General features: G+C 37.0%; 1 long non-coding RNA gene across 1 annotated transcript in view; it reads left to right on the top strand.

Annotated features, from left to right (window-relative positions):
* The window catches only part of LOC114013412 (uncharacterized), a 270,850-nt gene that overhangs the window by 64,967 nt on the left and 192,375 nt on the right, over positions 1-13,508 (top strand). The window contains exon 2 of the long non-coding RNA XR_003556350.2: positions 5,758-5,858. This is a non-coding gene — a long non-coding RNA (uncharacterized LOC114013412). The remainder of the gene's footprint in view (positions 1-5,757; positions 5,859-13,508) is intronic.

Here is a 13,508-nt window from a genome sequence, read left to right as displayed (position 1 = left end):
GAAAAAATTACCTTTCTCCATGCAAGTAGGAGTATGTAATTTGTTTGCTCCCTGAAATTTTGGTGGTCCATCGGTTTCCATGGTGATGGCAGTGTGATACTTAGAATTTGTTGCCACACACAAGAGGGTCCCAGCTTTGAGCAAGGGCTAGGCAGTGCTGGTGCGTGTAAGAGACTGTGTGGGCAAGATTCTTAATAGGTTATTGTGCCTGGGGACTTAAAATTCACATTCATCAAGACATTTGTCATTCCTTTACCTCATTAAATGAAAAGATTGCTCTTGAGTTGAAAAGTTTGTAGGATTTCTTTTAATTATTTTGGCAAGCTTCATAAATTAAGCTGTCTAAATGCACTGCAGATTTTTCTCCATCACTAATAGTTTTCTGCATGCTTCACATGGGAAGGATTGTTTGCATTTAGTTATTGTTCCACATATTTCTTCCTTAAGCAGAATTCCAGAGGGTTTTTCCCCAATCTCTGTAGTATTACTGCTGCTGAAAATTTGAATCGCTGTTTGAATCACTGTTCTTTGAGACCATTAGAAATATGTGCATTTAGGTGATAAATTTGTTTTTCACACATGCAGCAAATATCATATGGAAGAAATTATTCTAAGGAACAGAAGGCAGAGAGCTGCAGGATTCAAAGTAATTTTCCACTGAACAGTAAGGATTGTTAGCTAACAGGGGTGAATCAGGCAGGAATTTTAAATCTTAACCCTTTGATACTTCAGGGTGAAATTGGGACTTCTGAATATCTGAATCAGACATCACTACCACCGCTACCCCAAATGTACATTTTTACTCTGGATTTGAAGCAATGGAAGAATGGATCCCATTTACTAGTCTAGATATCCTGTGATAAAATATTTGCAAAATTTCTGGGAACATTAATTCAGACAGTGATTTCCCTTCTTTAAGAGCAATCAAAATACTTTCCCACAAGCATATTCAAGATTTCAAAATGCTCCTAGGGAACTTCTAACAGTTGTGTAGTATTGGGTCATTTTGCATGGCCATAATCCAGCTGTATTGTTGCAATAGGCCTCTCACAAGGGTTATGTAGGTTGTTTTGGAAACTTAAGTACTCTCAATTGCCATTTAACTTTCACTTACAATTGTGATTCCCCTACCTTATAGTTTTCCTTTAATGCAGAATACAATGAAAGAGACTGAAGATCTGATAATCCTGGTCTGGGAAGCAGGAGACACTAGAAGGCATCTCAGTGCACCCACTTACAGATATTTTGCTGTACTGCATACTGCGTTCTTTGTCTGGAACCTCAGACAACAGCCTGCAGATATTCATTCTCTTTGGACCTTGGGAATTTCACTCAACTATAGCCTCATGTTCTTGCTGGAGAAAATTGAAGGCTTTCTTATATTTGTAAGGATTTTATTCATAATTTTACAGTATGTAACTGCTGACACTTCTACCACTCGGAACTGTGGTTGCTTTCCATTCAGTTCAGAAGTCATTTTATGTAGAGTGGCTGCAACCTTTTCTTTTGCTGCTTCTAATAAATATTATATGTCTGACATTTGAGCCTTGCATCTCACAGTCACCAAGATCCTTCTAACAGCAGAGCCTGAGGTCCTATTAAATGAAAAATCAACTGTGCTGACATCTAAGCATGTGAAGTGCCTGTTCACCATGCACTATCTTAAAAAAGACTTCAGCATCCTAACTAAGAGTAATTTTAGTAGCCTAACTGATCATGCAAAAACTCCAGTTGGTTCACAGTGCAATGTCCTGTCTACTGAATAACGCAGCCTAGTTTCATATTAACACTCCAGGATCTATATTAACTCTTTGTGATACAGAAAGAATCAAATTCAAGGTATCGCCTCAGATATACATAGTACCTCTGGCAACCTAGCTGAGTCAATACCACCCAAAGTGCTAGTATTTTCTTTTCTATGACCAGTAATAATTTCTTTATCCTTAGTATTATATCCTAAATACATAAATCCCTAATATATCCCCAATATACAAAGCAACAGTTATATTGTTTTTTTCTTGTATTTTGATTCCATGTCTGTAGAAAGAAGAGGAAGAATAAAAATTGCATGTGGCATTTACTTGGAACTGCCTGTCTGTTTCTGGGATGAGGCTCAAAAACTTAATATGCTCAAAATATCACCAAGATTTCTCATATATTTAAGGCTGAGTAATTGTTTCACTCTCCAAACTACTTTCTTTTTTGAGCTCATAAGAAAAAACATTCCAGCCTTTTCTATATCTGTACAGATCTCCTGTTCATAATGCATGTCAGGAGGCTGTGTTTTTACATTTAGGGACTGTTCAATGATCGAATAGGTTGAAAATACGGAGCCACACAATGGAAATCATAGCACAATATTTAAGGGTTTTAAAGGCCTTGGAAAATGCATAGTCTAAAGAAGAAATAGTCTTTCCCCTTAAAGATAGCAAGCCCTCCCTTATTCAAAAAAATTATTATTTATAAATATTCATAACTTTTCTCTTTTCAGATATGTCATGTCAAAGGTATCAAGAATTCTGTGCAGAATTTAGACAGACTAGGAAGATAATGAAAAAAAGGTGGAAAGATAATATGAAATAATTACTTGGTGCAGGGTTTAGTTGGGTCTTGAACTACTACAAGTCTATAGAGGAGGCAGAGGCCCAAGGAGGAGGAGAAGAGAAGAAAACTGAGAAATGAAGTGAGTGGTTGACTGTGAGCTGAAAAAAGGAGAGAGAAGAAAAGAGAAGATGCCAGACTTCGAGAAACTGGGATGCTGTTCCAGGTTTAGTGGGTGGAGTGAAAGAAGCCCAATGACAAGGAGCTGAGAAGCATTCATGTAACATTTCTGTAGTGTGCATATCTCCTTTGCTCCTTGTTTCATCGATAGACACACATATATTATAAAACTGTGCGTGGGAGCACCACATGGTGGTTTCCTATATCTTTTAAAAAAATCCATATGAACCATTTCATGATTTACCACCTGTCAGCTTCTCTAGACTTTTTTTTTTTTCTCCTTTATTTTTTCAGTTGTTGAAGACAAATGCTTTCTGTCATTTGTTGCTAGCTCTCTCTGCCCACCTCCAGCCTTCCCTCAGCAGGTGCAGTAAATCAGCATGGGCCCAGGTAACGCTTCCTGGCTGCCAGGGACAGAAATCCCCCCATCTGCCTACAGACCACACTTGCTCTGCACGGTGCTCAGCAGTGGCATAGGGATAGGAGTGACAGAAAGCTTGGCTTTTCGGTGCTTGGGAGAACAATCTGTGAAGAATGTGGGTATAAGAAAAGGAGAGGTAGGATGTGTCTGCTGTTTCTCAGGCTTGAGAGACTTGAGGCGTGGTTCAGACTGCACAGAGAAAACTTCCCGTGACACCTAGATGGAAAAGATCTCTCTCGAGCAGAATTTGGAACCTGTGCCTTACCTAGTTTCTACCCCCCAGTCATACATTAAACAGGATTCTGGAAAATGATGAACACATATGGTGAGACACAACAGCAACAGCAAGAAATAGTCTTCTCTAGAGGTGGTGAGAAAGGCTGAATGTAGGAACTGGGGATTTCAATGACTGGAATAGCATGAGAATCTGGATAGATTCAGATGGGCTCCTACACATAGCTGAGGACTGCTGCTTGCAAATTATTTTCTTTATTTTGTACAGCAGTTCTCCCCTTTACAAGAAAAAAGACAATGTATAAATCTGTCAAACTAGAAGATACCATAATAAATCTAACACATGCATGGCATATTTACAGCTTTATACGTGCCTTTGTTGATGGATCTGGACAAGTAGCATGCTAATTACTGTTCTCTAGAGGGGCTAGGAGGAGAAGAATCATTAAAGAAAAGCTCCTTGGCATAATAAAAAATTGTGATTGTCTTTTCCAGCCTTCTTCTATGTGTCCATGGAGGATGGGGTGGGTTAGCTAATTTAAAAAAATATCATGTATTTTGTAGTACATTTCCTTAATATCATTACATGAAAGTTGTTTTCAAGAAGAAAAAGGATGTATAAGGCAGGTATCAGCCCTGACAAGGACAAGCAACATTGGAATTAAAATGCAAAATGGATTATGTTTATTTGGAATTTTCTCTGTCATTTAGTAGAGGTTCTTTAATTTGTTTATCTCTCTCTAAAATTGCCTATTGAATTTAATTAAGTGCACCATAGATTTATGAGTCAGGGCAATATGAAGAATTTTTTTTTTTTTAAAGCAAGCTTATTTGTTCCTCGGATGAGTTTTCTCAAATGTTGTAATTATATGCCTGGATTACTGCTGGCACAGCAGAAAGTTCACTCAAATTCAGCAACTGCAGATAGGCAAGGCACATGTCATGGGCTCAATGAAATCTGTCAGCCCCCATGGCCACGCACCTACACCCATCTGCGTCAATTGCTTAAGAAATCATTGTTGATGATACATCTTTAAATTACTCATCATGGTTGTAATACTTTTAGATACGTATGTGACATATTTCAAGTCATGAAATATCTTGTATAATCCTGGCATGTTTACTTTGCGTGTTTGTCCAGACTCTTTTACAATTCTCTTTATCTTTTCTTTCAAGAAATATAAAAGAATATCTATTTGTCTAAATTTATGTCCAATACAAATGGCTTCCATATCCAAGGTCTCTGTGAATTTTTGCCTATCAACAGCAACAAAAACAATTAAATCATTACATTTACCACAAATCTAAAGAGAGGAAAAAGTCCGTTAGTAAAAACTAGGTTTTGACTGTTTCTCACTACAGCATTCCAGATAGGTGGTTCATTAATGTTAATGAGGTAGCTAATCACAGTTTGTCATTGATGGATCTATAATCATTAATCCGTGAAACTTTAGATTATTTCTGTAAATCGAGAGATAATAAGGGAACTGAGTAGGTCTATTTTATGTATCTGGCTCACTTGAGAGAAGAGCTGTCATTCTCATGAATAAGGGGCAGGTTATTCTTGCTCTGGGTACCTGTACGTATTGTTCTCAGCGATGCTATGTATACCTATAATTCACAGAATCACAGAATGGCTGGGGTTGGAAGGCACTTCTGGAAATCACTTAGTCCACCCCCCTTGCTAAAGCAGGTTGCACAGTCTCTTATCCAGGCGAGTATACGTATACACACATACACAGGGATCTAAAAACCCATAAATAATGAAAAATGTTTTTTTTATTGTAACAAATATAAAACTTCCAGTAAAATGATGAAATTCTGGTCCTAATTGAGTTCATGGCAGCATTCCCATTGCCTTCAAATGGGCTGGAATTTCAACTGCAGGAACTACTAGAAGTATTTGGTTTTCAAACTGGTGCCATGCCATACTGGGTGTTAGGGATCAGCCTGAAGAGGTGCTGTGTCGGTCTGGGCTTCAATTTTGGCCACTATTTGTATCAAAGCTGTATGAAAAATTCAAAAAATCTGTGAAATTTGAGGCTGGTTTATTTCAGTTCAGTAAAACAGGATAGAATCAAAAGAAGGTATTTAAGACAGTTTGAGGAAACTTAAGATTGTTTGGGATTTTGATTAAAAACTATGAGATACATAATGGCTTTGATCAAAATGTGACTAACTTGATGGTTTCAGCTGAATATCCTGTTCTAATCTGAGATGCATTAAAACTTGAAGTATAACTGAAAAAGACAGCTGTCAGCTGATACTGAATGAAATTTTGCCTAAAATTTTTCAAGCTGACACATCTCCATCCAGTAAGTCACATGGTATTGCTACTATGGCTGCCTGTTGATAACAGTTCTTGTTTTGCTTCTTTTTAGTAACAAAAGTGGTAGGAAGATCAAGACTGACATTGTTTTGGAAAGTCTTGCAAACTTGTGGATAGGACACAGGCATGTGCCCGAGAGAGAAATGGAATATGGTAAGTAAATCTTGTATTGCTCCTAAGAAAATGAGGAAATAAGTATTAATCTTTAACTTAGGTCAAAGGATTGGTAATGAAGTAACTGTTTGTAAGGAAGTTAAAAAAAATCATAATTTCAGGGAATTCCTGTCCTTGGAGAAGTTTTTTTCAATGAATTAGTTTAAAAAGCGTTAGATGCTTTCTGTGACTTATGTTTGTAGTTTCACAGATTATAAAAACAAAAGAGAGTACTACAATTGTCTGGTCTGACCTCCAGTGTACTGTAGGTTACATTATTAATTTCTGTTTGTAATAGAACCTATTTTCTAGGAAGTGTGGATGTAAAGATATTAAATATCCTTTGGTGAATTGCTCCCAAGCTTATCTAATCTCACCATGAAAAATGCTTCGGGTCTAATTTTCTCTAGTCTTGATCTTTAGCCATTAAACCCCGTTCTGTCTTTACTTGCCATACTCAGGTGCCTCATTAATCACATTATTACTGTAAACTTTACCATAGGACAGAATGGTTTTATTTTTCTTTGAGTCTGGACTAAAAATTTCTTCTGATTTGTCTTGGAGGGATATTTGAGGTAAAGGTAGTATTGATATCTGGGAAGTTGACTATCATCACATTTGTTGACCTGGCGGGGCTGGCCAGCAATGCTGCAAGTGTTTTTTCAGACCTTAAGAAAGATAGCATAATGACCTGCTTTCAACATACTTCTCAGATAGTAAAGAAAAGCATTTGAAGGTGGTCTTCAATTCTTTTTATCTGTCTATATCTATATATACATATGAGCTCTTCTACCCTAATATGGTGTTTCTGTGTGGTACTATCTTTTAGACCATGTATAGAGACTGTCAGAAATGATTTTCAAGCTTTAAGATTTTTATGACAATTGTTTGACAAATAGGTGTCTGAGTTTCAAGGGGAGGCTGCATGCCTGACCAGGATGAAGACTAAGACATTTACACAGGCATATTACATGCAAGCCTCAATAAGTTTTTCTGTCCAGGTCCCTGAGCATGAGATCCCTGGAAGTTCTAGTACAAGCTGGAGCATTCCAGACCCTTGACTGAAGTCTGCAGTGGGAATTTTTAGGCTCAGGCTCCCGCAGCAGAACAGATCACATCTGTTCAGGGTGATCTGGGCTGGGGTTGCCACGCAGGCCACAAACGAACGCGACTAAAATTATTAGTGCCTTCGGGGACGAAGATACACTGAGTGACAGGGCTGTCCTTAGAGTGTTTGAGCCATGAAACTTTAGCAGTTTAACTGTAATTTCAGTCACTGCTGTCAGAGTCCTAAGAAGCACATTTTGTTTCCGAATCAACATATGCTGGAATTTCCAAAATTAATTTCTCGTCTACCCTAAGATTTCCACTTTAAGGGAATCCTGAAATACCAGGATTCCCTCTCTGTTGTTGTCTCTGTGTCCTGAAGAGTTTTGATCACTGTTGCTGCAGGTCTTTGGTGCTTTCCAAGATGGGGAAATCAGATTTCATGCAGCAGCAGGCTCACTATGGAGTTATAAAATGGCATAATGGTGTTTTCTCTTTCATCCTCTCTTCCTTTCTAATAATTCTTAATGCTTTATTAGCCTTTTTAAGTGCTTCTGAGTACCAAGCTGCTGTTTTCATGGTACTATCTGTTATAACTCTGAGATAGCTTTCCTGAAAGTTAATAGCTAATTTAGACTCAGTCACTGAATATGTATAGTTAAGGTTACTTTTCCATGTGTGTTACTTCACTTTTATTTACACTGAATTTTGTCTGTAAGTTTATTGCCTAATCATTCTGTATCATGAAATTCTTATGCAAGTCTTTGCTGTTTGCTTGCCTTTTTACTACCCTGAATAATTCGTCACTAGTAGCAAATGTTGCTATCCCTACCATCCCCTTTTCCAGATCATTTTAATGCAAATACTAAACAGCACAAGCCTCAGGACAGAGGCTTCGTTTGATGTCTTACTATTTGTTGCTTCTTTATTTTCCTATTCTTTTAATCAGTTATTAATGCATAAGAAGACATTTTCATGGCATTTTATGAACCTTTGGTTGAGAAATCCTGCTTAAAACCTTTAGGAAACTCAAGTACAGCATATAAACTGTCTTGTTCTGGTTCTATAGAGAAGTCTAATAAGTTTCAGTGGCATGACTTACCTGTATGACGACCATGTTGACTATTTTTTTTTTTTATTGCAACAGGTTTATTCCTGTATCTACTGTTCCCTTGCTCGTTATTCTATGATTTGGTTGGGTGCAGATACACTAGCTGTAATTCTCTAGATCTTCTAAAAACTCATTTTAAACAAAGGGGTACCTGTTGGCTCATATTTACCATCTTCCGCTCATTTGATGCAAATGATACTTAAAGTGATGGGTATAACAGTTCAGGAGTTTTACATTTAGTAGTTATGATGCTCCTCTGTGTCCTATAATGTGTTATTATTCCTTTAATCAGTTGGTTTTTTTTAATGTCCCCTTCTCTTAACACATCGGTTTAAGATAAAGCCTCTTGTATATCCCCAAAGGTTGTTGAGTCTTAAGTGGCTGTGCATATCCCAGCTACAGTTTTATTAGCTTTTCATCTACTGCAATATCCTCCTTGACTGTTCCCTCTGTACCCTCTGTTGTCACTTGGTCCTGCAGAAAGACTGATAACCTGAATGCTTTGGCGATACCTTAAGAATTTCTGTTTTAGTGTCTTTTTCAAGTAATTTCTCAGCAACAAATCACAATTTTTTTTTTCTTTTTTCTTTCCTTTTTTTATTTTCACATACAGCTTGCTAGATACGTTCTTTCATGTTTTCCTTCTTGGAGACACTTGCACTGTTTGAAGCATGTCTTCTTGCTTCTGATAGCCTCTGTTATTGAACCATACTGACCTTTCTGAGCTATTAAAGCTTTTTTTCATATGTTGTGTGTTTTAACTAATGTTATACAATCTGCAGCCTTCAAAAACATAACTTTTTGTCTTATATAGTTCCCTTTTTGAAACTAAGCACAGGTACAAAAGATCTTTTGTTTCTCCTATAATATGTTATATTTGACTTTATTACAGGACTTTTTGGTAACATTAAGCCTTTGAAAGCAGTATCCTGAATAAGGTTGCAGGCACCATTCAGTATGAAGTCAAGAGTTAGGTTTTTTTCTTTTGATCCCTAAAAAGTTTATCTAAAAAGCAAATGCTCATGTTATTTTGTCTCAGTATCACCTGCATTGACAACTCTCCAATGTATGTATATGTGGTTGAAATCTTCCGTTATTTTAAGTTTTTTGTTCTTACAGATATTCTTCACAGTCTTTGCCACTTTTCTGGTAAATCAGTAATATAAACTCAGTACTGTCCTTTTGTTACTGAGGACTGGAATTGCAACCCATAGCAATTCTGTTCTTTGTTGATACATTTCATTTATTAGTCAGATCTCATTCTGAACTTTCTTTAGTGAACAGCCTATATTTATTTGTTCTGGTTGCTTGTTTTTAAGCTCAATTTTAGGACTTTGTTATAACTTTTGTTTGATGCTTCCTACTTGCACTTTGTTGATTTTTGTCCTATGCTTTGTTGGAGGATACAGAGCCGTTTTAACTTTCCTCCAGGGATAATTGTTATCCTAAACTGTATGATCTACCCCTATCAGCTTTCTCTATATTTTTTTGGCTCAGAAACATTCCTGTAGAATGATTTTAAGTGCCTGCACTGAAATAAATTTCCTTGAGAGTTAGTGCCATATTCATCTCTGGACATACTAGACAAACATCTGTCAAGTGTGATATAGAGGCATTTGAACCTGCTTTGAGGCAAAGAGATGGACTTTATGACCTCCAAGCATCCTTTCTAGCCCTATCATTTCTTTTAAATTGATAACTGGGTAAACAGATGCGACTTCTGCAATCATAACAAAGTACCAGATCCATATCTTTTTTTCCTGTAGTTGGAGATTGGAGCTCCTCAGAGATAAAAGTGGTGGATATTCTATTGAGGTGTTAGAGAGATAGGGATTCTGATGTATGCTAACTTTTTGTTACTATTATGATTGAAGTAGAGAAAGGTCTTCTCTTCTCCACAAATTCCTTATAATATTGCCAGCCATTACTCCAGCAAAGGCAATCAGTATTTGCTTTTAAGAAATACTGTGGGGGTTTTTTTCTGTTGTGTTTTTTTGTTTGGTTTTTTTTTTTTTTTTTAATTGGTGATGACAGTATGTTCCCAGCCTTTTAAAATATCCTGTATTTAGTTAAATTATTTCCTGTGACGTGATGTAACTTGGCACAAGTCTTTCAACCGCATTAGTACAGTCAACTGTCTTGAAAAACACAGAAGCAAAAGCTCACACTCTAAAAATAGCTGCAATGAAGAACTGAAAAAAAGATTTTTTTCTTATCTATTTCTTGGTAAAAATGTGTGCCACTGGACAGCACACGGGTAGTTATTACAGTTGTTAGGTAACTGCAGCCTAGGTTCAGTAAAGTGTTTAAGAATCCTAATATAATACCCTTCTGCCTAAACATACAGTCTATGAAAACACTGGCTTTAACTCTGTTTTTTTCTAAAATAGCACAAGGGGCAGTCATGCCATACGTTATTCCACTTGCATTCAACATGACGCTTGCTAAGAATAGGTGGATATCATATTGTATAAAAAGTAGCATAATGGCATGTGACCGTATTTTCAATGAGGGAGGCAGTATGTGACTGTACTGTCAATGAGACTCCTGCCTCACACTTTGTTATGCAGTCCTGCTTTCATGAAATCAAAATCTGGATGACTCATCATAGCCACTCAAATATTGTCATAGTGTATCTTCATTGCACAAAACACTATTTAAGCCTTGCTAATCACATTACATATAAACTTGATAATTCCACATGGTGCTGATAGCGAGTAATAGACTTTAGGAAATATTTTCAAAATATCCATTATGTAAAGACATAGACACTATATATATATATCTCTATGAGGTACGCAAAATCCCTGACCAGAAGCTGTAGAAGGATGTAGATGATAGCACTAACGGTGTTATTGAATTGTTAAATGGGAAAAGTAACACAATGAATTTAACTTTAAGTATGTCTTATTACAGCCGATTTAACATTTTCCTTAGTAATGTCAAATTTGTTTCACTATTATAATCTGCTTTAGTGTCCCTGTTACAACTTGAAGGTGTAAGTCACAAGGGTATAGAGATAAGGTTATATGCTTTAGAATCTGAAATACAGAAAAGATTTAGAAGGTATGTTGGAGATGTTAAAAAATGAGGGAGTGGAAGAAAGATGGGAAGACAAACAGAAACACAATACTGAATGACCCAAAAATGATATAAAATTTAGTGTTTCAAAAATTAATGCACATGGGGAAAATAAACAACTACAGATACACAACAGCAGACTCTAAATCCTCTGTTATTGTTCAGGGAAGAAATCTTGGAGTCATTGTGCACATCTCTCTAAAGTTAGTCCATTTCTTAGCAATAAAATAGAATTTGAGGCATTATTAGTAAAGGAAATGAGAATGAAGCTGAGAACACTGTTACACCACCATATAGTCCCCATTTGCCCATGTGTTGAATGGGCAGTTTGGCTCTGCCTTCTCAGTGAGGATATACCCAATGTTGGAAATGCATGGAAAGGAGAACATGGATGGTCAAAGACGGTCAAAAGCACTAAAAGGTTTTTCAGAGGGGAGCTACTAAATGGATGGGGATTCATCTGACTAGAAAGTGAGATGACTGCGGGAAAATATCATAGGTATCTATTAAGTCACAAATAATGTGAAGATGGCAGGTAGATAACAAACATTTATTGTTTCCCATAACAGAAAACTGGAAGTTCCTTAAGCTGTTAGGCAGGAGATTTAAACAAATTAAAAGATGTACTTTTTATACATAGTCAGTTGCAAAATTCATTGTTACTGGAAGATTTTGAGTACAGAACTGTAAATAGGTGTAAAAAATATTAGGTAGCTTACTAGACTATAGACACAGCAATGACAATTAAATGTGATTGCTTGGATGCAACCACTGTGTGGCTCAGGAAAACCTCAGTGGTTGATACCTGGGGGCTGTGAGTATGTACATCAGTGTATCGCTCCTTTTTGTTATATACTCCTTCATTCCTGGTCACAGCTGTAGACGGCTATACTTCAGACTGAACTAATATTTGCTCAAACCTAATACAGGAGTTCCAAAGTTCTTCCCTGGAAAACTTGCATGCAATAACCAAAGATAGTTATAAGATTTTTGTGTGCCATTGGATAACTCTGAATCCCTGGTGTTTATGGATCTAAACTATAGATGATAAGAACTAGATGGAAAATCTGGTGTCTGGGAATTCTGGACCTCTGGCCATCATGGTCATCTGTGTTCATTTCCAGTACATGGATATGAAATGGTTACACCATCTCTGGTCGCCTTTCTATTCCTACCACAAATGTGCCCCATTCCACTGTATTTGTCTTAGATTGAAAGCTATCTGGAGAAAAAAAAAAAAAAAAAGAACAAAATATCCTTCTGTGAATATTGCCCGAGTTTTGCCTGAAGCCTGAAGATGCCAATGTAGTAAAATTACATTGGCCTATGCAAAACTCTGCTGAGGAAGCACAGCTTCCAATGGGTTTGTGTTTAAGTTGAGCTCTCCTCCATTTCCTCTCCTAGGTCTGCAGTATCCCTGTCATACTCCCTGCTTGTCTCGGTGGGTTGGTGACAGCATGTCATGTGATGTGCTAGCCACACTTACATGCACCAATGCACTGGATCTTACTGTTAGCTGTAGCTTTTGATGAAATATGCAGAAATTTGTATGTCTGAGACCTTTAGCCTTCTCTCAAATTGGCTGAAATTGTTCAACAGGTTCAAAATGTGCTTGAGGGAAAGTAGCAAAGTGACAGATGGCCAGGCAACACAAGCACGTATGCCTCATTTCTTCAAGAACCAGGTTAAAAATACATCATTATAACAGACTTCAAGAAGGACGGCAAAGAGTGACAGGAAAACAATAGGTTAGAAAGTCAAGAATTGACTATTTGATATACACCTATGTCTGTGCATAGTCCTTCAAGTTCAGTGGGAAATGCCCTGTTTTAACGTGCCTTTTGGAGCTGCGTGTTTTCGCTAAATTGGTTGATTCCATCCTTTAGCTCTGACATGTTGAATCTTTCTGTCTCTGCCGTAGACTATACCATACTGGGATTCATCACTAGTACCTGCCACTAGGGAGTGGGTGAAATTAGAAGTTACTTATATAGCTGTAAGTAACTTATATAGTGTTATTGCTATTAGCTTTAGCTATAAATAGTGGATTAAAGGTCTCCTTGTAGAAAGATAAAAAGTGAGGTGAGTTGTATATTGTTTAAATTCCCTTTTGTGAAGCAGTTTTTTGTTAGTGTTCCTGAAGATGAAAATTTAATAACATTGGTTACAGCTGTGTAACGTTTGATGGTGTATTGCAAGCTTCCAGGTGCAAGCATGCCAACTCATTCTGGACCTGACTTTCACAAGCCTGCCTAGTGGAAATTCCTAGACCATTTTAAAAAGAAGTTCCTTTTTAGTGCTGTGCTAAAAGTTCGTTGAAATTAGCGGGAGTTATCTAGAAAGGAAAATGTGCAGAATCACTTCTGAATATTCTAGAGATGATATGTGGACAAATAAATTGAAATAAATTC

Source organism: Falco peregrinus, chromosome 13 (genome assembly GCF_023634155.1).
Source record: "Falco peregrinus isolate bFalPer1 chromosome 13, bFalPer1.pri, whole genome shotgun sequence".
In the NCBI taxonomy this organism is placed as follows: domain Eukaryota; kingdom Metazoa; phylum Chordata; class Aves; order Falconiformes; family Falconidae; genus Falco; species Falco peregrinus.
Note: the sequence above shows the minus strand (reverse complement) of the source record. Positions and strands in the feature narration are given on the sequence as shown.